General features: G+C 32.9%; 1 protein-coding gene across 1 annotated transcript in view; it reads right to left on the bottom strand.

Annotated features, from left to right (window-relative positions):
• The window catches only part of axed (BTB/POZ domain-containing protein axundead), an 87106-nt gene extending 72652 nt beyond the window's left edge, over window positions 1-14454 (bottom strand). The window contains exon 1 of the mRNA XM_072542675.1: window positions 14279-14454. The gene's annotated coding sequence lies outside the window, so the exon portion shown is untranslated. The remainder of the gene's footprint in view (window positions 1-14278) is intronic.
• Between the last annotated feature and the right edge of the window lie 6861 nt (window positions 14455-21315).

The following is a 21315-nucleotide window of genomic DNA, read 5'->3' as shown; positions in this document are numbered from 1 at the left end:
CCAAACACACTATCATCATCATCATCATCAAAGATACTTTTTACAAATCGAACAAAAATATTTCGTTTTTCGATTCTTTTTCCATCCACAGTCACCACACCTTCCAATTGCTCCCGGAATTCTTCAAACTGGCACGACATCTTCATCCAAATGACAGATCTCCTTTAGTCTAATCCTTATTTTCTTTGGAACACATGTTACGAGCAAAGCCCGAAATTGGACAATCCTAGCATTGTACGGAAATTATTGTCCACTTCTAGCATTGTACCCCAAACCACAGAATAAATAACAATCAGAATGCTCACTCTCAGATGCTGCATTTGAAGTGTGCCAGCAAGCGATCGTAATATTTTAAACGGAAACATAGACTCAGATTGAGAAATTTGTGACAAACTACGACAGAACTGTAATTTAAATTTTTAAAAATTAATAATTTAGTAAATTTGAAATAATTTAATCTATTCTTCAATTAAAAGTACGAATAAAATAGTGCATATTTTGTCTATGGTTGCCATAAATAAATTAAACCAGGTCAATTTTTCTATGCACACCAGATAAAATGTCACTGAACAGCACTGGTTCCGTTTAAAACATGGCTGATTCTGTCTGCGCGAACGAGATGCGCGTACTTATCTAGACAAGCAGAGTGGGCAATCTGATTGTTTATTATTCTGTGCCCAAACTTTACAATGTCCGAAATGATAAAAATTAAAAATAATTATCGAAACCCTCATCGATCCGAATCGATTATATTATTGACATGCGAATCACCAATTCAAAAATCTAACATTCTTGTTAATTATTTGATATTTTTATATTTTCTATTTATATATAGGGTTGTTCTTTTTCAAATCGATAATGTAATAAAATGCTGTGCCAAACTAAATTATAAATAATTGAAGAAATAGTTTTACAATAGAGTGATAATGTTAGTGAAACATTTCAACGCTTCAAGAGATGTGTATGATAATTTAAAATAATTTAATCCTATAATCCAGAAGTCAGAAGTTCAACTTAATTATGGATTTATACCTCATTGATGTTTTTTTGTCTTTAATACCAAATGAGGAATAATCGTATAAATCGATATCTGTCATATTCTCCAAAACTTTGACGCATGGCTACTTATTGAAATTCGAACATTGTACAGTAATTCTTTTATACAAAGTCCGATGATTATGTCTATTTCGTAGATTGTACAGTAAAGGGATGCAATGCTAGTAGTGGACAAGATTTTCCGTACAATGCTAGAATTGTCCAATTTCGGACATTGCTCGTAACATATAGACATTTTGGCTTCGATTTTTCTGGTTGTACATAAGGCTAAATGCTAAATTTGTCAAAACTTCTCGTCGGGTCTCTGTAGAATTTGGAATGTTACAATAAATTGTAAATAACAAAGGAATTTATTTCTGTAACATTTCAAAGGCTGTACAAAACAATCTTCTACTACAACGTGCCGCATCATATTGTGCGCATAATTTATCTACGTTATCAACACCGCTTTTTGTGCTGTTATATGTTAATATGTTTTCCGGTTTTCCAGTTATAGGATCAACGTCGTCCCCAAGGTGCATAGTGGAATATAACAGAACGTTTTTGTTTTTTTTTTTGTTTATATGACACTAGTGTTCCTCTTGAACCAAACCCAAATGTACTAGAGCCAATAGGTTATCCTTGATAGTTAGAGAAATATGCAGGAATTTCTCTTTTACTTACTTTTATTGTTCCCAAGAGAGTTAAACCATTTTCCTCCAAGCTTATACCAAGATCAACGGTGGTGTACCAATTGTCGGTGGTAACATTTCTCTTAGATCCGTAGAGATGTTGACAGGACCGTTCCGCCACTGCCTTGGTACTAGTGTCTAGACAGTATGAACCACCCACTATGTTACTGATATTAAATAACTTCGCATCAGACAGTGCAAATATTTTTATACCGTATCTATTGCGTTTTCTTGGTATGTAGGGGAGAGGCTTGTACCTTGGGCCAGCTTGTACCATGAGCCATCCCATTTTTTTTAATTTCGTGCGAACTCTCTCTGTTTCTTATCTCAAACTCTTCTACAATCGTCGTCATTCTATGGTTAGTTGTTGAACGTCACCAGAAATCATTTGCGGCTGTCTTAAAAATCTAGTGAATTATTTTGTGAGTAGTAAGTATTTATAGGATAGATAATTTTCTTTTTTAATTTTTGTGTTAACAGATATGGTAAATTAAATCATAGGGTGTGTATGCTTATTCTAACAGGTACTTAAACAACATAGTGAGAAATATAACAAAACAGGTTTTTTTAGGTTAAATTCATATTCGTTTTCTTTTCGGCCGAGTCTTGTACCTTGGACGACTATCACGTCTTGTACGTTGGGCCGCGGCCAAAGGTACAATCTCTTGTAGGTGGATAAATAGAGGTAAAAACAGTTCTTTTTTCTTTACAGATGCCTAGAAGCAAAACCAGCGTAAAAAGAATCCGACAGATCATAAAAACATATTAAAAGCATACAATGCAATTCAAGCAAAGCAAATATCGGTCCGATTAGCTGCAAAGGAGTCCATGTGTCACGGACGACACTTTAAAGATTTTTGGTCCGTGGTCCTAACAATTTCCTCTCTTGTGGTGCTTGCGCAGTCCAAAAAGTATCGTTCTCCACTGATGAGGAGAACGACTTATGTCAGTATTTAACTCAACCGAATCATATGCATTATGGACTTTTACGTCGTTCTTTGCAAACTTTAGCATTTGAATACGCTAAAGCCAACAATAAGCCAGTCCCACCGTCCTGGAATAATAATTATCGTGCCGGAAAACAGTGGTTACTTGACTTTATGAGTCGCCATAAGCAACTTAGTTTAAGAAAGTCACAAGCCACTAGCCTATCTGGCGGAACCAGCTTCAACAAACATCATCATCATCATCATTTTGGCTTTACAACCCTGTGTGGGTCCTAGCCTCCCCAAAAATTTTTTTCCAGTCGTCCCTATCCATCGCCTTCCTCCGCCAAGCACGTATTTCCATATTTCCATATGCTTCAACAAACACAATGTCTTATTATTTTTTTCAAAATTGAAAGAACTCATGAATAAGCATACTTTCACACCCAGTAAAATATACAATATTGATAAGAGTAGTAACACTAATGTTCACTTTCCTGGAAAAATTGTAATGGTAATTGCAAAATTTCTGTCTGATTGATATAAAGGCATATGAAATCGAAAAGGAAGACATCATTGAAAGCGTCGTGGAAGTTCCCAAGAAAGATGGATCCTCAAAACGTCAACAGGATATTTATACTTTTAACTTGGATTTTGAAAAGTATTTGGTAGAGTAATGAAAACTTAATAAAACAAATATTAAAAGGATTTTGTACATATGTAATTTTAAATGTGTCTGTTAATTATTAAAATAAAAGTTTAGGTAATTATGCTTACCAGTGGCCCAAGGTACAACCTTTGGTGGCATAAGGTATATTACGTATTGTACCTTGGGCAAATTGTAGGCGTTCAGGATTTTTTTTTCTTTTAAGAAAACAAACTCCAAGAAATATAACTTCAATATTGTATTTGTAATACCTGTTTAAAAAAATCCTGCCCAAAGTACAAACCTCTCCCCTACTGGCGGAACGATCACCGTCCTCTAAAAGCCTCCAACTTTTCGTATTACGAATGAGAAAAACATTTTTTTTTGATTTTTATTCAAATTGGTAATAAGATCTCTTATTTGTGCTACATTATACAAACTAAATCTATCATGCCTTGTATTGATATCATCAGTTTGCATGTACCTCAGTAAATTTTTGAATCTTTTTGAATTTTTTGTGATGTTCGTTTTCTACTAGTCTATTATATTAAGGTGACTTGCCTTTCTTACACCTGCAAGATATAAGAGACCTAAAAGGGCACGACTTTCATCAAGGTTTGTTGGGCATATCTCTCGATCGCGACTGAGCTTCGGCTTTTCTGCTTCTATTTTTGTATTGGTCACATCAACGATTATTTGCAACATATCAGTATCAAATAGATTGTTCCAGATATCTAAAATATAGATTTTCTGTCTGACATATTGTTTTAAAACCGGAAGTAGCAGAACAATATTTTCACTTCGAGTTCTGACGTTCTTAGAGGCAACATGCTTATAGAACCAAGATAGCATTATTGTCTTCAAATCATATTTTCATTGTGTATTAATATTAAGAGCCGAAAATTTATGGCTTTTTTTAAAAAATTGTCCACTGCTTTTGATGCAAAATGTTACGCTTTATCCCTTTACACGTATTTGTTTATAACTATTTGCATGGTTTGTATAAAAGTATTGTAATTTCTCTGATAATTTTTGACCCAGATTAACCAATTATGCATATTTATAATAATCATCATGTATTTTGCTGTATTAATAGGCATATTTTGTTAAGTTATCGCTAGTCGTTAACTAGTTTAGTACTAAATAAAAGTTATTAATAGTACCAGAAAGAATCAATTAACAACTGAAAAATTTAAAGCCTTTGTCTTAATACGACTATTATGTTAGATTCTTTATACAATTCGTTTATCCATGTTCATAGGCATGGCTATGTCTTTAGTTTTTGTTTCAACTCTTTTTTATTTTCAACAATAATATATTCATTATGATAAACAGTAAATCTAACAAAATACAAAAATTGTTTATAAAATGTAATTATTATACAAACTTAACCGCAAACGTTTTGCACCACCTAAAGTTATGCTCAATTTGATAATAAAGGTAATGCTTCCTCAAGACATGCCCTTAATTACGAGTTAATAACTGATATGTCTGGCTCTTATTGTTGTATGGTGCGTAAATCTGGTCACTAATGGTAAGAATATTAAATATAATTGAAGCATTCGATATATGGATAGTTTTATTGTACGTAAAAATTAAACAAAAAAATGTTTAGAAGAGTACATAGAAATAAAAAAACACCTTTTTTTTATTTCAAATTAACGAGTCTCAACATATTTGGTCACTGACAAGCTGAATACTAATATCACGATTACAAAATAATTTTTTCATTTTTATAAAGGTAGACCTGACAATTTCAATACGTCTTTTTATCTCGTGATTTTGGTCACCTGTTTCATTGATGAGGGTTCCCAAGTATTTGCATTCGTTTACTTTTTCGAGTTGGGTACCGTTTATTGCGATACTAGTGTCATGTATTGGATTCTTACTGAAGGTCATATATTTGGTTTTTTTGACGTTCATCCTTATGCCGTAGTTATTACATATCTCATTAATACTTTCAACTTGATGTTGTAGATCTTCCGCTCTTCTTGCCATTATCACAGTATCGTCAGCATATCGAATGTTATTGATAATTTCTCCATTGACTATTATTCCTTCGTTTGCATGTGAGAGAGCTTCTTGGCATATTTGTTCGCTGCAGATATTAAACAAGAGCGGTAACAATATACAACCCTGTCATACTCATCTACGTATTTCTATTTCGTCCGATGTTTGGTCTTCTATTTTTATATTAGCTCGCTGATTCCAGTACAGATTTACGTCGATTTATGTCGATGTTCTTACCCTCCAGGATTTCTTTGAGTTTATTATCGCGTACTTTGTCAAAGGCCTTTTCAAAGTCTATAAAGCAGGCGTGTACCTCTTGGTTAGACATCTCTGTGTTAGGACGTTTAAGACAAAGAGAGCTTCTCTTGTACCTAATCATTTTCTGAATCCCATCTGTGTATCGTTAATATCGATATTTAACTTTTGATAAATTCAGTTGTGAATGACTTTAAGAAATATTTTAAACAGATGACTCATCCGGGAGATTGTTCGATGATCTGAACATTGCGTTGAGTTCATTGCTGAGTTTTCTTCGGTGTGGTGACAAACTTAGACAGCAACCATTCTTGAGGTATTATACCAGTACAGTATATTGTATTGAATAGATGTAATATTATGGTTACGGATTTATCATTCAAAAGCTTCAACAGTTCTATAGGAATCTCATCGGGTCCATTTGATTTTCCATTTTTAGCGTTTCTTATTGCGTATTCTACTTGTTCTTTCAATATGTCTGGCCCAGTTGCATTGATTATCTGAGTTAAGTTGTTTCTATCGTCTTCAAATAATTTATTCAGGTATTCTGTCCATCTTTTTATTTTATTCTCTAGATCTACAATAAGATTTCCATCTTTGTCTTTAAGTTTACCTATTTGGCATTTTTTTATGCTTCCTATTTCTTTTACTTTTTTGTGCATATTGAACGCATCGTACTTTTTCTCATAGGTTTCCATTTCTTCACACTGTTCTTTAATCCACGCCTCTTTGGCATCTTTTCTCTTCTCTTCTCTTTCTCTTCTCTTTTTATATGTTTGTTTATTTCTTTGTATTTGTCTAGGTAATTCTTCATCTTTCTTCTTTGTTCCATCAAGTCTAGTATATCTTGTGTCTTCAACCCCATATTCTTATGTTAAATGTACGTCCTAGTACATTTAACAGCATTATGATACCTCCTTGCTATCATAATGTAGTCTATTTGATTTCTCACTATTTTTTCTTTGGTATGTTGTGGAGATGTCCATGTATATAACCGTCGAGGAGGTAATTTGATCACCTTTCACCTTTCTAAGGGTGTAAGGAAGGTTAATTAATAATATTCAAAAATAGCTTTATATATTTGTTTTATAACACTGGTAAAAGAAATCATATATGCATTTATTGTCATTTTAAAGAAAAATTAAAGGTATTAATTAATGCAGTTTAATGAGCAAAGAAACTAATTGTTCAGTAGTACTTTCCGCTGATGTTCGACTTCAAGAGGGCTACTTATTTGCGACGACTGCGGCGAGATATCTACGCTGCCATCATTATATTTTGAAGGTACTTTGGCTTCGTGTAGCCTCTTTTGGATGGAAGATGGAGGTATGCCTAGATGCACAGCGGTGTGGAACGGAGCGGCTGGATTTTTTGTCATGTTGTTATAGTTGTTATGAGGCTTTCCTTATCGACTAAGAAAAAAAATCATGCACATGTTTTCCACGTTTGGCAATTAGACCTAATTCAGATATAAGTAGACACTCTTACTAAAGTTACACAGTCGCAATTAATACTAAACATATTTTCCTTGAATAGAAATTACTGATAGCAATAAGCTTAAAAATAGAAAGATAATAAAAAATCTTAAGCACTTCTGATGATCGCTCACTAAAAACATTAACCGAAAAGCACAGGGTAAACTAAAATTAGGAAAATACTCACCCCAATCAATTGGGAAAAACTTCTTGTTGGTCAATACTTTCATTGATTTTAAACTTTTGAAATTTTCTTTGGAAGAGAATTAATTTCACGAACGCACTCATTTTTAAGCAGTAAACGTAAAAGAGAAAAACTCGTACTGAAGAATAGGTCTAATGCTCGCTAATTACAATAAATAGTTCTGAGTTTTAGAAAACTACTTTTAAGAAATAAACCAGGAGCTAGAACAATTGAAGTGCTGAACTTAATATTTGAATACCGAATGGGAGTTTAATTTGAAAAGAAAAACTACATAATGAAATGTAAACTATATCGAAAAGTGTTTGGAACGAAAATTAACTTAAATGTGAAAGAAACAAAATGAAGACAAAAATACAAAGAAAAGCAATAGGAAAAAAGTATAAAAAGGAGATGGAACGTTGTAACGTTCCAACCAGGACTCAAGAATGTACTCCCAAGATCTTGTGCTGCAGAAAAACTCCTTCCTAATCTCTAAGCCAACTACCAACTACCAACTCCCAACCTGATGCTATTATTCAGTCGTAAGCCAAGGTTGCTGTCATTGCTTTTTATTTTTGAAAGCGCCTCGGGAAAAAGGTGTAATCTTTTTATTTCTTCATTGCGGTTTGGCCGCTTGCTTTTCACGATAGTATTTTAATCTCGATATCTTCTGTTTGGATATCTTCATATATATTTTGTACAACTATCGTCAAAGCTGTACAAGGGCTCAGGCAAAACCTACATTTTCGGTAATTTGATCACTTTCTTTGATTTTTCTGAGAAAAAATTTTTGATTAAGGCCGGTTATATTGTTATTTTCTTTAATTAATTACCTAATTTTTTTTATAAAGTCATCTCCACTACTGACTCTCCGGAAAAGTATTCAAATTGACTTTTTTTCTTAAAATTAATGGAAGCTAATATATGTTATAAACACGAATGTTAATATTTTTTCAGTTTTTCGCACATATTTGATAAATATCTGTTTAGCAAGTAATAATTGTTTGATTTTTAAAACAAATAACTGCATTCAAAAAACTAAACAGTCGAAAATGTCAAGGAAGTGATAGTTAAAAAAGAAAAAAATTGTATATAATAAACAATTATCTATATTCTAACAAAATATCTTTAAAAGTATATCCTCTTCTAGTCTAGTCTACTTTTTGACGTGACAACGTCTTAAATTAGGTTGTGGCTCGGAGTCATTCATGAAAAAGTGTAACGCCCGCTCACGTCTGTTACGATGAGTCACCGAACGAGAGAGAGGCCCGCCGGACCGGCGAATGCCTTGCGTCTCTCTCCCACTCAAACATTATCGGTCCGCTGCGCGCGCAGCACTAGAGAATTAGGCGCGTTGAATCGGTGCGTGCTTGTGTCTCTGTCTTTCTCGAGCGTTCTTGGCGTTCAAGACACATTACAGCAGAAACACTTCCTTTCATTTCATATTTCTCCTATCATCGTCCTATCCTCAACAAAATCACTCAAATAGAAATTAGTTAAGTTTAAGTTTACATGTACAATGTTTTAGTAAACAAAATATATTTCTATAGTTAAAATTTGTGCAATTCTTATTTTCATTCAATTCCTTGTTCCTATTGTGCAATTTAATAATATTCATATCAATAAATATTCTACCGAGAAAAAGACGTTGTCACGTAAAATCTTCGCCCGTAAAACCGACTTTACAGGCAACCGATGTTTTTTTAAAAATTTCTAAATTACACAGTAGCCTCGGATATTGTGATCGTCGTTAAGAATTAAATACCTCCAATGTCTACAATGTGCAAATTTCTGGTAATTCAGATTTTAAACTATTCTGTACCGCTATAAATGGTTTTACATTCTAGAAAAATATCCAATGTGCGTACCCATTCCTAACTTCACTAATATCTACAAATGCATTACTCCAATGTAACATATTATTAGTTGTTGAACTAAAATAAATCCAATGTACTTAAAACACACATTGGAGCTACTACATACCTATTATAATATCTGCACATTGGAGGTATTTCATATTTTTCATCTGTCAAATTTCTAACCTCAAATTTTCTCAAAGAAGCTATATACTAGTGCAAAATGAGTGTTTTCGAGACAAGAACTAAAATAATTGTACAAAAATTACTTAAGGAAGACCGGCAAAATTATATCCAAACTTTTTGTTCCTAATGAAAATAAAATATCTCTCAGTGGGAACAGATGAAATATGTGACCTAGTCTTGGAAGACGACAAAATCAAAGGCGTGCAATCCTGCAAATATTTGGGGGTCATTTTCAACAAGAAGGGAAATAGCGCAGATGAAATCAGGGAAAGAATAAACAAGGGCAGAGCAGCGACCCGTGCCTTAAACTCTCTTCTCTGGCAAAAAACAATTCGACGAGAAACCAAAAAACACATTTACGGTAGTATAGTTCAAAGTATTACACTTTACGGTTCGGAAGTATGGGACGTCACCAAAGCTAATAGAAACAAACTTATGACGACAGAAATGGATTATCTGAGACGAAGCTGCGGTAGATCGAAACTGGAGAGAGTTAGAAACGAACAAATAAGAAACGAAATGAAAATGGAGAGAAATATCAATGATGACATAGAAAGAAAACAATTAATCTGGTTCGGACATGTTAAAAGAATGCCAGAGTACAGATGGCCTAGGAGAGTACTGGAATGGATCCCTCCTGAAAGAAGAAAGAGAGGACGACCACGGAGAAGTTGGCGCAACGATATTGATGAAGCAATGGCGGCAAGAGACTTAGAAGAGGCAACTGCATATGACAGAAAAAGATGGAAATTGGGGGCGGAGAAGCGGCGACAGCCGTAATAAATCCGTTATTATATATATATATATATATATATATATATATATATATATATATATATATATATATATATATATATATGAAAATAAAATTTATAATAAAAAATCCAAAAGCAGGTATGTAAACAAATTCACCACTACGGTTACGTATCTTCCATCTCAATATTGCTAAAATTAAGTAGGTAATTATTATTTTTCTTATTGCGGTTAGTCTGCAGGTACTATATTGGTACAGGAAAAAAGCAAAATTTGTGTTTTGGAGATTTACAAAATATTACCAAACGGAACGTGTTCCAAAATACCTCAACCGAAACTGACACAGTTCTGTAAGTTGTGTTTATTTTCATAAAGGGTGCTTATTATCAAAAAGTATATTTTTTACAAAGAAACTAAATGTTTTTAAACTGATACTCTTATTTCTAGGGTTGATAATAATTTAAAAACATTAGTAAAATATGAAGAAACGTACTTCCAACAACCAAATGAAATGGAAATTATAAAGGATGAAGTTGTACAGATATCGAATATTAATAAAATGCGTTGTGTAGAAAAATCTTGCTGTGAAAAAACAAAACTGCAATAAAAAAATAGTACCAATGAATTACCAGAAGGACAAAATCAGGCAGAAAGGGATTAAAGAGAAATGATTTGAACAGCAGGACAACCCAAAAAAGCGAAAATCAGAAAGAAAGAAGGAAAATCCGTTTAAGAGATTAAAAGGTAAATCTTATCTAGGATATAAGAGAAAAAATGATGTAGTGACACATACTTAATATTAAATAAAATATAAGTCGGCAATGGAACGATGTATCCATAATATAACGCCAAAATGTTTAAAAGAACACTAATTTAGATGTTCTTTAAGAGCGTAGGCGCAAAATTTCGGGCCAATGCTTTTTAAATGCATTCATTTTTTTAATCCTGAGAAAACTAATAAATATTTTTTTAAAAATTTAAAGGCAGAATGAAAGAATACGTTATTACCGAGGGCCGAAAGTCCCTGAAAACTTTACTGTTGCTATAATGTTTATTTTAATAAGTTTTAGGGGTGAGAAAGAGGAGAAAATTTAGTATGATTTTTGATTTCAAATATCTCATTCAAAAAAACTTCTAGGGGACTTTCAGCCCTCGGTAATAATGTAATCTTTCATTCTGCGTTTACATTTTTCAAAAATATTTGTTAGTTTTCTCAGGATTTCAAAAAAAAAAATTAACGCATTTAAAAAGCATTGCCCCGAAATTTTGCGCCTACGCTCTTAATTACAGGATATGACAGACTACAAATTTTTAACAAAATTTGGACATTAACGTCGTGGAAACATAAAAAAAATTATGTTAAAAATCGTGTCCGAGCAAGGGCAATGCGAAGGCGCCAAAAAGATACTCAAAACTCAGACAAAAGATCCAAAAAGAACATGACTATTTTTTGGTTTTTAATTATGGAAGTTATATCAAGATATGCCGTAATATGCTTTTGAACACATGAAATTTAGAAGAAGACACAATGAAACCACGGGCCCCAAGAGAGTCAGTCACAAGAAAGTCTACAAGATTACAATAGTCAACAAGCAAAAAACAAGATTACTCCCAGAAAAATGAGATAAATTTGCAACGAAAAAAATGTTAATGAATGGTGGCTCTACTATTGGAGAGCATCAGCTAGCAGTATCTATGTTGACAACAGTATTATAACAAAAAATTATATGTACAGACTGTATAAAGAATGGTGCGATGATAGAAAGCAGTCAGTTGCTCATATCAAGTTGTTTAAAAATGTTTTAGAAACAGAGAACATATCTATACATAAGCCAAGGAAAGATCAATGTGATATGTGTGTTGCACATAAAATAAAGAGAATAAGTAGTAAAGATTATGATCAGCACATGTCAAAGCAGAAAAAAGAAGAGAGGCAAAATAATTATTAAAAAGTAGCGCAAATTCTGACAAATTTGTTCTCACAGTTAATTTTCAAAGTGTCTTAACATGTCCAAAAGTATTAGCTTCCCAATAGTATTATAAGCCCAAACTCCCAGTGAACAACTTCACCATTTGTTCTCTAAATGATGGAGATGTCCAGTTTACGTTTGGCATAAAGCAAATAGTGGAGTCAGTAACAATGAATTTACGTCTTGTCTTAAAGATTATATAAATAATATTCCTGCCAACTATCAAACTGTTTATTCATCTCAGATAGATGAAACTACCAAAATCGAAACGGAACTTTGGCTAGTGCTTCAAGGGATGCAGCAAGAGCAAAATCCCAATCCCAAGAACAAGAAAGTCACTACGATAGAAGTGACGCTCCAAATCGGAAATAGCTCCCGACAGAGCTTAATGTAGTTAAGTTGTCCAAAGGATCTTTTTTATATTTTTGACAGAGTTTAATCTTTCATTTAAGCCCCCACAAGTTGACACATGCCTAACATGTGACTCGCTCTCTAACAGAAGAAATAAAAATTCATCTCAGGCAGGCTGACGTGGCAAGACAACATGAGTAAATATTGCAAAGAATTCAGAGGAAATAACTCAGATATTCGAATGGTTCAATTTGATCTTCAGCAACAGATGTATCTTCCAACATTAACTCATACTCAAATGTACTACAGCCATCAGCTTGCCTGTATCAATATGGGTATTCATTTAGAAGACGAAAGAAGGGGCATCATACTCTTCTGGAATAAAATTATCGGGCAAAGGGGTCTAACTAGTTAGCTTATTGTCTGTACAGGTTTTTTAACAGTAGCGAAATAGGATTCACTGCAGATAAGGAAAAGCTAATTCTCTGGTCATATAATTGTGGTGGCCAAAATAAGAACCATACTGTATTTGTTATGTATCATGTTTTGATTGCAAAAGGTTCCTTTTCAGAAATTACTTATAAATTTACTGTGAATGACACCTTTCTCGTGTGTGATCGCGATTTTGACACTATAAAGAAAGTAAAGAAGCATGCCAAGCCGCTTATAATGAAAGACCTCAGTAAAATTATTGCTAATGCTAGACTGGATAAAGCTAAATCCATAATAAACTCTAACACTAACACTCGCAGGTATATTCGGCTACTATGATTCGATTAACATCTGAAAACTTATGAAGTTTATACATATAAAGAAAAGTTACAGGGATTTTTCTCCATGGCTTAAAATTTCAGTGATCAAACCTGGAATCACTAAGGCGAGTTTTGTGGAGTTGGAAATCGAGATAAAGGAAACCCCTGTGCCATTTTCTACAAAAAAAATAAAGATATCCAAGCCATGCTATTATATTTAGTAGGAGAAGCAAAAACTTTTTAAGAAAACCTTACAAAATGCTGATTTTTATATTTTTAATTTAGGTTACTTAAGTAAGTAAATAAATGTTAGTATTTTCACTATAATTATTGTTAATTTGATCTTTTTCTTTTAACTTTTAAATGCAACTAAGTAGGCACTTACAACGTTATGACTTACATAAATAATGGCACTTACAACGTTTTGTTCATAGTGTTTTTAAATTAATTAAAGCATAAACTATTTTATTTCACCAGACTTTGTATGTCAATAGTATTAATTGAATCAAAGTTTAATAAAAAAAATATTAAGAATTATTTCGTTTATTATTTTTCAACTAAAACAGTTGACAACTTTTATTTTTTGCATTTACAATATTATGGTTTGGTGCCCCTCAGTTGTCTTTGTGCTTAATTAAAAAATATATCATTATATATACTAAGGGGGTAAACAAAGCAATGATATCTGCTTTTGCAATGTCAATTGTCAAATACAAAAATAAACCATTGTAAATATATATATATATATATATATATATATATATATATATATATATATATATATATATATATATATCGTCTGATAGTTAACTTGTTCATATATCTGAAGATGAAAAATTGCCGAAACGTTTTTAAACAAATTGTAATAAGAATAAATTAATGACAATACTAAAATTTGGTTTTGATTATCTTGTTATGGGACGTTCACCTCAAATAAAAGCAACAATAAAACGTTACACGTATTATAAAAAGGAAAAACAAAATATATTTTATTAATGTGTGATAAACTGTCCTTAAATTGTCATAAAAAGGTCTGTTTCATTAATGACTAAGCGCCAAACAGTAAGACTTCCCATTGTTTTGTATTTTAAGGGTTCAAATAACAACATGACCTATATATCTAATCCTGGCGCTTGTCAGTTCCTGTAATAAGATAAGATAACACAACATCAACAAACTGCACTCACCCAAACCACAAACAAAGTGTCTCGAACTCCAAGGCACTGGAAATTAAAAAAAAATCACTCGACTACAGCCAAACTGTTTTCCCACATTTAACTGACCCGTCTCGACCACGAACCCTGATGGTTGAACTGGATCGTGTATAGCCCGGTTCAAGCTTGCGCTAGGATTCAGGAACTTTTTCAGCGCAGAATCAGCTTCGTTGTATATATAGTTACTCTACGGTGGCGAATCCACCAGCACGATGACGTAGCTCCCGTAACAAGGCAAGGCCGATGGAAGTGTTAGTCTGGGGCGTGAAATGTATTTTCCGGAAGAGCGGAAATTTCTCATACAATTTTCTTACTAACGTTTTATTTATTTTCCTGAAAAGTCGGACAAAAATAATAAAACTCAAAATAAATTCTGTTATTTGCACGATTTTTTTTATGAATGACTTTAAAATACTGATAAATTTTATACAGGGTGTTAGTAAAGAAGTGCGACAAACTTCAGGGGACAATTCTGCATAAAAAAATATCTGAAACCTGTTGAAATATTCAAATAAAATTTGGTTGGTTTTAACAGCTGATAATTATGCATTTTTTGACGTAAAATTAGGAATTTTATATTTAACATTGGCGCGCATACGGGTAATAGTATCAATATTTTTTTTTTTATGAAAAAAACAATCTCAACAAATCTCAATAAAAAACGCCACTAAGATGTTTCAAACTAAAAATTATTTTTGAATTTCTCGTTCAATTCGTGACAAAAAAACCTCCCATGCCTTTTTTTTATATAGTGCTGTTTTTACGCCAAAAAATAAAACATCTTAGCGCCTATTTGCATTTTTTTTTAATACTATAAAATTGGGTGAATAGTAAAAAATACTTCCAGAATAGTTTTGTCACATTTCGGGGGGTAAAGGTAATGGTTAAGGGGTAAATTTCTGGTTGCAAATTGATAACACTCTAAATTTGAATAAAACGTTTTGTTTTAAGCAGATATTTCGTCATCTTCTAAACTTTACATGTAAGTATTATACCCTAACATGTTATGTTCTTGATTTGTACTATTTTTTTAGTATTATATACTTATAAAAAGGAAAACATACTTTAAGAATATATAAATAACACATTTTTTTATTTTCAGAATGTTATTTGAGGTTATCACATATTTAGGATGTGTGGGGTGAATAGAAATACAGTAGACAGCTGTTTCTATTCACCCCACAAATCCAAAACCCCTAATTTTTTCCACAAGGAAACTAAGTTCCTGTAGCGGTTGTATACCATGTATGACAAAAAATTTATTTAAAAATTCCTTTATAAAAGGTATATATTAAAACGTATATCGTCAGTGCTATGTGGATGTACATGTTTTGAGCCACTAAATACTTGGGCAAAACTCATTAAATGTTATTAAATTGAGTTTGAGTTACATTATTTAATCTCCACTCAGTGAAAGCAGCCATCTCCCCGGAAACAATTATTAAATACTTTGACAGACTTGGAGTAAAACTGGTTAATATTCCTCCATCGAGTATAATCAATTATAACGAAACTATACTAAAACAATTTTTAATTGAAGGTGATTACTTGGCAACATCGCACTTAACGAAGCTCTTAACGATAACTTTTCAACGAAATCATTTTCCACTTATCAATTAGTAAGTAAGCTAAACTATTATCATGTGAATGCATGTATATAGTAGTGCATTTGTTTATTTCAGTAAATTGTCGAAATACTAAATGAAGGTGGCACTAACTACTAAAGAGTTAATAGCTTTGTTAGAAGAAGACTCGGATTGTGAAAATGCTGACTCACTTAATGTGGTTTATTTGCCGCCGAGATTAGATTAGAAAGTTTCTGATGTAGAATACATTGATGATAATATTATTTGTGAAGAATCAATAAAATCGGATATTGCAGGTACATATGAAATACAAGTGATTGGGAATTCTGACGATTAAGATTATGATATTCCTCTGAACCACAGATAAAACGTCCAAAGAAAAAGTAAGTAAATCCAAATTTGTCTCAAGTTGTAACAACAGATACTCCTTCGTGCTCAGTAGTAATTCAACATCGGTCTGATTGATATTTAGACAATACAAAAGCCAACCATGGAAGCAAGTCATATATTGAAGTTTTTTCACTCTTTTTTGATAAAAAAAGTAGTTAAGAGCATTCTATATTTTACAATTATTTATGCATCGCAGAATAACCGTCACGATTTTGAAATGAATAACATAAATTTAAAAAAAATTATTAGCATATATGTATATTATCTGGTTCGCACTCTGCTTTAAGTTGATATGCATTGGTCAAAGTATAAGGATAAAGAAGTGCACATTATAAGAGAAAGCATGAGCCGACATAGATTGATATTTATAATTTATAATAGTGAAGAACCCGCTACATCAGTGTCAAACTTAGTACATGGACGTCAATCTAATTTGCTTTACCAGATGAAACCAGATTCGACAATATTGGCCACATTACAAAATGAACCGATAGTGCAAGAATGTAGGATGTACAAAAGTAATACTATTTATTTATGTAAAAGGTGCAGAATGCATCTACACCATTTAATTTACATTTAAGATACAATATGTTCCTTTATTAAAAATTGTACTGTTTTCCTTGAAAATGAGAGAAAAAATCTTTTGGTTGTAAATTAGTCTTAATTTATGTGTTTTTAATCCAATCTAATAAATTAATTGTCAAATTTCTCTTTGTATATTGAGCGGCCGTTAATGGATTAATACTATATAAAGAATAAACTTGCCTCAAATTTACTTTACTTACCTCAAAACCATTTTAAAGTTAATAATAAAGTCTATTTAATAAATATATTCCCAAGAAATAGAACACCCTACGCCTATGCACATATAAAATGTGGAAAGAATAAACTAAAATATCATATTTCTCTCATTCCCATTCTTGCTAACAACGTAAATATATATAGACCAGCAAAATATTGATAAGTTTACCGATCTTTCAAACTATTCAATGAACTTGTCTATATACTAGTGAATCGCACCAATTTATATTGTTACGGGGGAAAATTTTATGGGACTTATCTTGCTTTTTTATTTATTTACATGGGCGAAACATTAACAATAAAAATGACCCCGGTAAGTATTTACTGCTGACATTTTACATGGTTGCCGCTACCGTTTAGTTCAATTTGTAGATTAGTCACCTTTAATTGAAAATTGTCCGACTATAACTTATCTGATGATCCGGGCAGAAGTAAAATAATAGCTAGACGAGGATGTAAATATCCTGAAAGGGCGATGTTTTCTGCTACTGCTAATGGTAAAATTTTGTCCCCTTAGGTAGTGTATAAAGCCCTTAACTTGTATGAAAGTTGAAGAGAGGGTGATCCTAAGGGGTCTAGGTATAATAGGACCAAAAGTGGCTGGTTTGACAACTTCTGTTTTTTAGAGTATATGACGGTAAAAAATATTTGATCGGAGACAACTTAGCTAGCCATCTGTCACTTGATATCATACAAACGTATTCAGAGAACAATGTCCATTTCATATTTCTACCAGAAAACTCGACGCATCTAACACAGTCGTTAGATGTAGCATTCTTTCGGTCAATGAAAATTGCATGAAGGGCAATTGTTGCTGATTGGAAAAAAGGACCTGGCAGACATGAAGCTACTATATAAAAGAGTAAGTTCCCTAGTTTACTAAAAAAACTATGTGAAGCGTGGAAATCAGAGAACATAATTGGTGGTTTTGGAAAATCTGGTATTGTACCTCTTTGTCAAAACAAGTACTTAAGATGTTACCATCTTTAGATGTCTCATGAGTCACAACTCCAACAGCCACAACTTCTGTCGCTGCTATTGACGACACTATCAAGAAACTCCTGAAAGCTCTCAGACAACCAGAAGCGACTGTACCTCGCAAAAAACGTGTGAAAGTTTCTCTTGAGTCTGGAAAAAGTATTTCTGTGGCAAATTTTCCAATTCCAGAAGATCCAGTTCACGTCGAACCTACCGGTGGTGCTAGTACACTGACAATGGGAGTTCTAGTACGTTTAAAAACAAAATAACAAGCAGGTCAAAAAACAAATATGGAAAAGTAAAAAAACAAAAAAATGTTAATCCCTTATCTGAAAAAGAGCCAGAGTACCCTCTCCAAGATAGTGATGCAGAACTTGTTCTATGTGACTCCGAAGAATCTGATATGGCAAACTATGCTCAAGAACTTGACAGTAACCTTCAGGTTGAGGACTTTGTAATTGTGAAAGTATATGGAAAAACTAAAAATGTGTTTTGAATGTATATTAGCAAAATCTCTCGCCTTGAAGACAATGGTTATGTTGGAATTTTTTCCAGAAATCAATTTCTAACAACACATTTTTACCAACTGAAGAAAACTGCATTTTCCTGAAGGACGATGTAATGAAGAAACTTATGCTGCCAGTTAAAGCTTCTAAGTCTTCTTCCTCTCTTCTGAAAACAAGCATTTATAGTTTCCTTGATAATCTCAGTAACTTTACTATTAATTAAATTAATTTGACTGCTAATGATTCATTTTTTCATTTGTAATTTGATATTTGGTCATTTATAATTTGACATTTACATTACATAATTTTTTTTATCAAAACAAGTGTTGCTTCTTTTCACCTCATGACAGTACTGACTGTTTCTATAAGCCCCACAGGTTCTGCAGTTGAAATATAGTTTACGATATTTATGTTCAAAGTTGAAAACTGTTTCCTGTTGAAAACGAGAAAAATAACAGAAAGTAACACTAATACGATTTTAACTAGATGAAAAGCTACAAAACATGTTCAAAATGACCTCCCTGAGATGTGACACAAGATTCAAAACTTCACCTCATCGACTGTCGTATTCGATTCCTTGGTGTATTTTTTATTGTTTCACAGCCGGCTATAATTCAATTCGTCAGGTCGTTAACATTTTCGACAAGAGTGGAATCTACGGACTTAAGAAAACATTAAATGAAAAAATCTAGAGGATTTAAATCCGGCGATCGAGCAGGCCACTGTACCAAATCTCCTCTACCTATCCAACGATTTGGATATACTATGTCTAAGTGATTATGTGCTGGTTTCTAAAAAAACTGATACGACTCTTAGTAAGATTCGATTATTTTGAGCAGTGTATTTGATTAGTCTGACATTATATTATATTTATTACGACAGACAAATAATAAAATAAACAAACAAACAACAAACAATTGATTACATATGTTAATTCATAAATTGTAATAATTATTAAGGTCTAAATTTTGATAATAATATTTTGAATTCCATTCCTCTAGATGTAATTAAAATTACCAGCTGCTCGATATCTATCAACGTATAGAGGATTAAATCTATTATTATCTGGTCTATACACCCCTATCATCTTCAATCTTCTATAGAAGATTAAAACATTTTCTCATCTGTAAATATTACCTTGTCCCAAAAATCTTTTGCAGCTGATGGTTTAAAGCAAATATAAGTCTTGATTGCTTCTTTTGTCGTGTAAGAGTTTTTTACTGCAGTTTTCGCATCTTCAAAAGGATTCTCTTCTAATCCCCGTGGAGCCATTTTTTAAGGTTGAACAGAAAAAGTTATCTGACAAATTTTAAGATTTGGCAGTGACAGTGACATTATGTGTCTTCCCCGCTGTACTGAATAATTACTTGAATCATAATTGGCTCATTGAGAGCGCAACTTTGGCGCCAAAAAATGTTGATGTTAACTAAATTAACTTCCAGATTCAACAGTTGTTACCAGGTGATCTGATATCTTTTAAGTCAGACGACAATATTGTTAATAAAGACAAAGCCATAAATTATCCAAAAAAATGATTAAATTCTCTGGATATACCATCACGAATTTCATGATATTTACTTAACTCTGTTAAATAAATTGAACATAATATCAGTCGTATAATAACCAAGCCAAAATAAAATAAATAAGACGATCACAAAGGCAATAAGAAAAGACATAAGAAACTACAATGTAGAAAAAACAAAACAGGCAATAGAGCAAAATAAGAACATGAAAGTTTTGAAGAGGAGCGTACAAAGGGGGAAAATAGAAATTAACAAACTGAAAAACAGAACTGGAGAAGAAACAACGAACAAAGATGAAATATTAAACAGTAATCGCATAAAAATAGAACGGGGATTAGACAAGGAGACCCAATGTCACCTAAACTTTTTAATACGGTGCTAGAACATGCTTTTAAGAATTTGGATTGGATGACAAAGGGAATAAAAATAGATGGAGAATATCTAAACAACTTGCTTTTCGCCGATGATATACTTATAATAGCTGAAGATCTAGGTATGGCAAGAGAGATGGTACAGGAACTCGTTGTGGCTACAGAAAATGTAGGTTTAAATATAAATATCTCGAAAACAAAAATCATGACTAATTTGGTACCCAATCAGAACATCAGTATTGGTGGGAAAGAAATAGAACTCGTAGATAGATATAAATACCTGGGACATGAAATTATGATTGGCAGGGATAACCAGACTCATGAACTGAAGAGAAGAATCGGCCTTGGGTGGGCAGCATTTGGAAAACTGAGAGAAACTTTTAAAAGTGAGCTGCCCACATGCCTAAAGAGAACGGTATTTGACCAGTGCGTCCTCCCAGTCTTGACGTACGGAGCAGAAACACTTACCTTAACAAAAGCAGCAGCTACCAAACTGAGAGTCACGCAGACAAGAATGGAGCGGTCCATGTTAGGAATAACTTTGCGAGACAGAATACCCAACGAAGACATCAGGAGAAGAACCGGAGTGACTGACATCATCGAGAAGATAGCCAGACTAAAATGGAGATGGGCAGGACACATAGCCAGAATGACAGATGGGTGATGGACAAAGAGGTTATTGGAATGGAGGCCAATGGAAGACAAGAGAAGAGTCGGTCGACCACCTACAAGATGGACTGACGATTTAAGAAGACTCAATAAAAACTGGATAAGAGCGGCGCAAGATAGACGGGGTTGGAAACATGAGGAAGAGGCCTATGTTCAGCAGTGGACTCTTGAGGCTGGATAATGAAT

Source organism: Diabrotica undecimpunctata, chromosome 9 (assembly GCF_040954645.1).
Source record: "Diabrotica undecimpunctata isolate CICGRU chromosome 9, icDiaUnde3, whole genome shotgun sequence".
Lineage (NCBI taxonomy): Eukaryota > Metazoa > Arthropoda > Insecta > Coleoptera > Chrysomelidae > Diabrotica > Diabrotica undecimpunctata.
The sequence above is the reverse complement of the archived record's forward strand: the minus strand, read 5'-3'. Positions and strand labels throughout refer to the sequence as shown.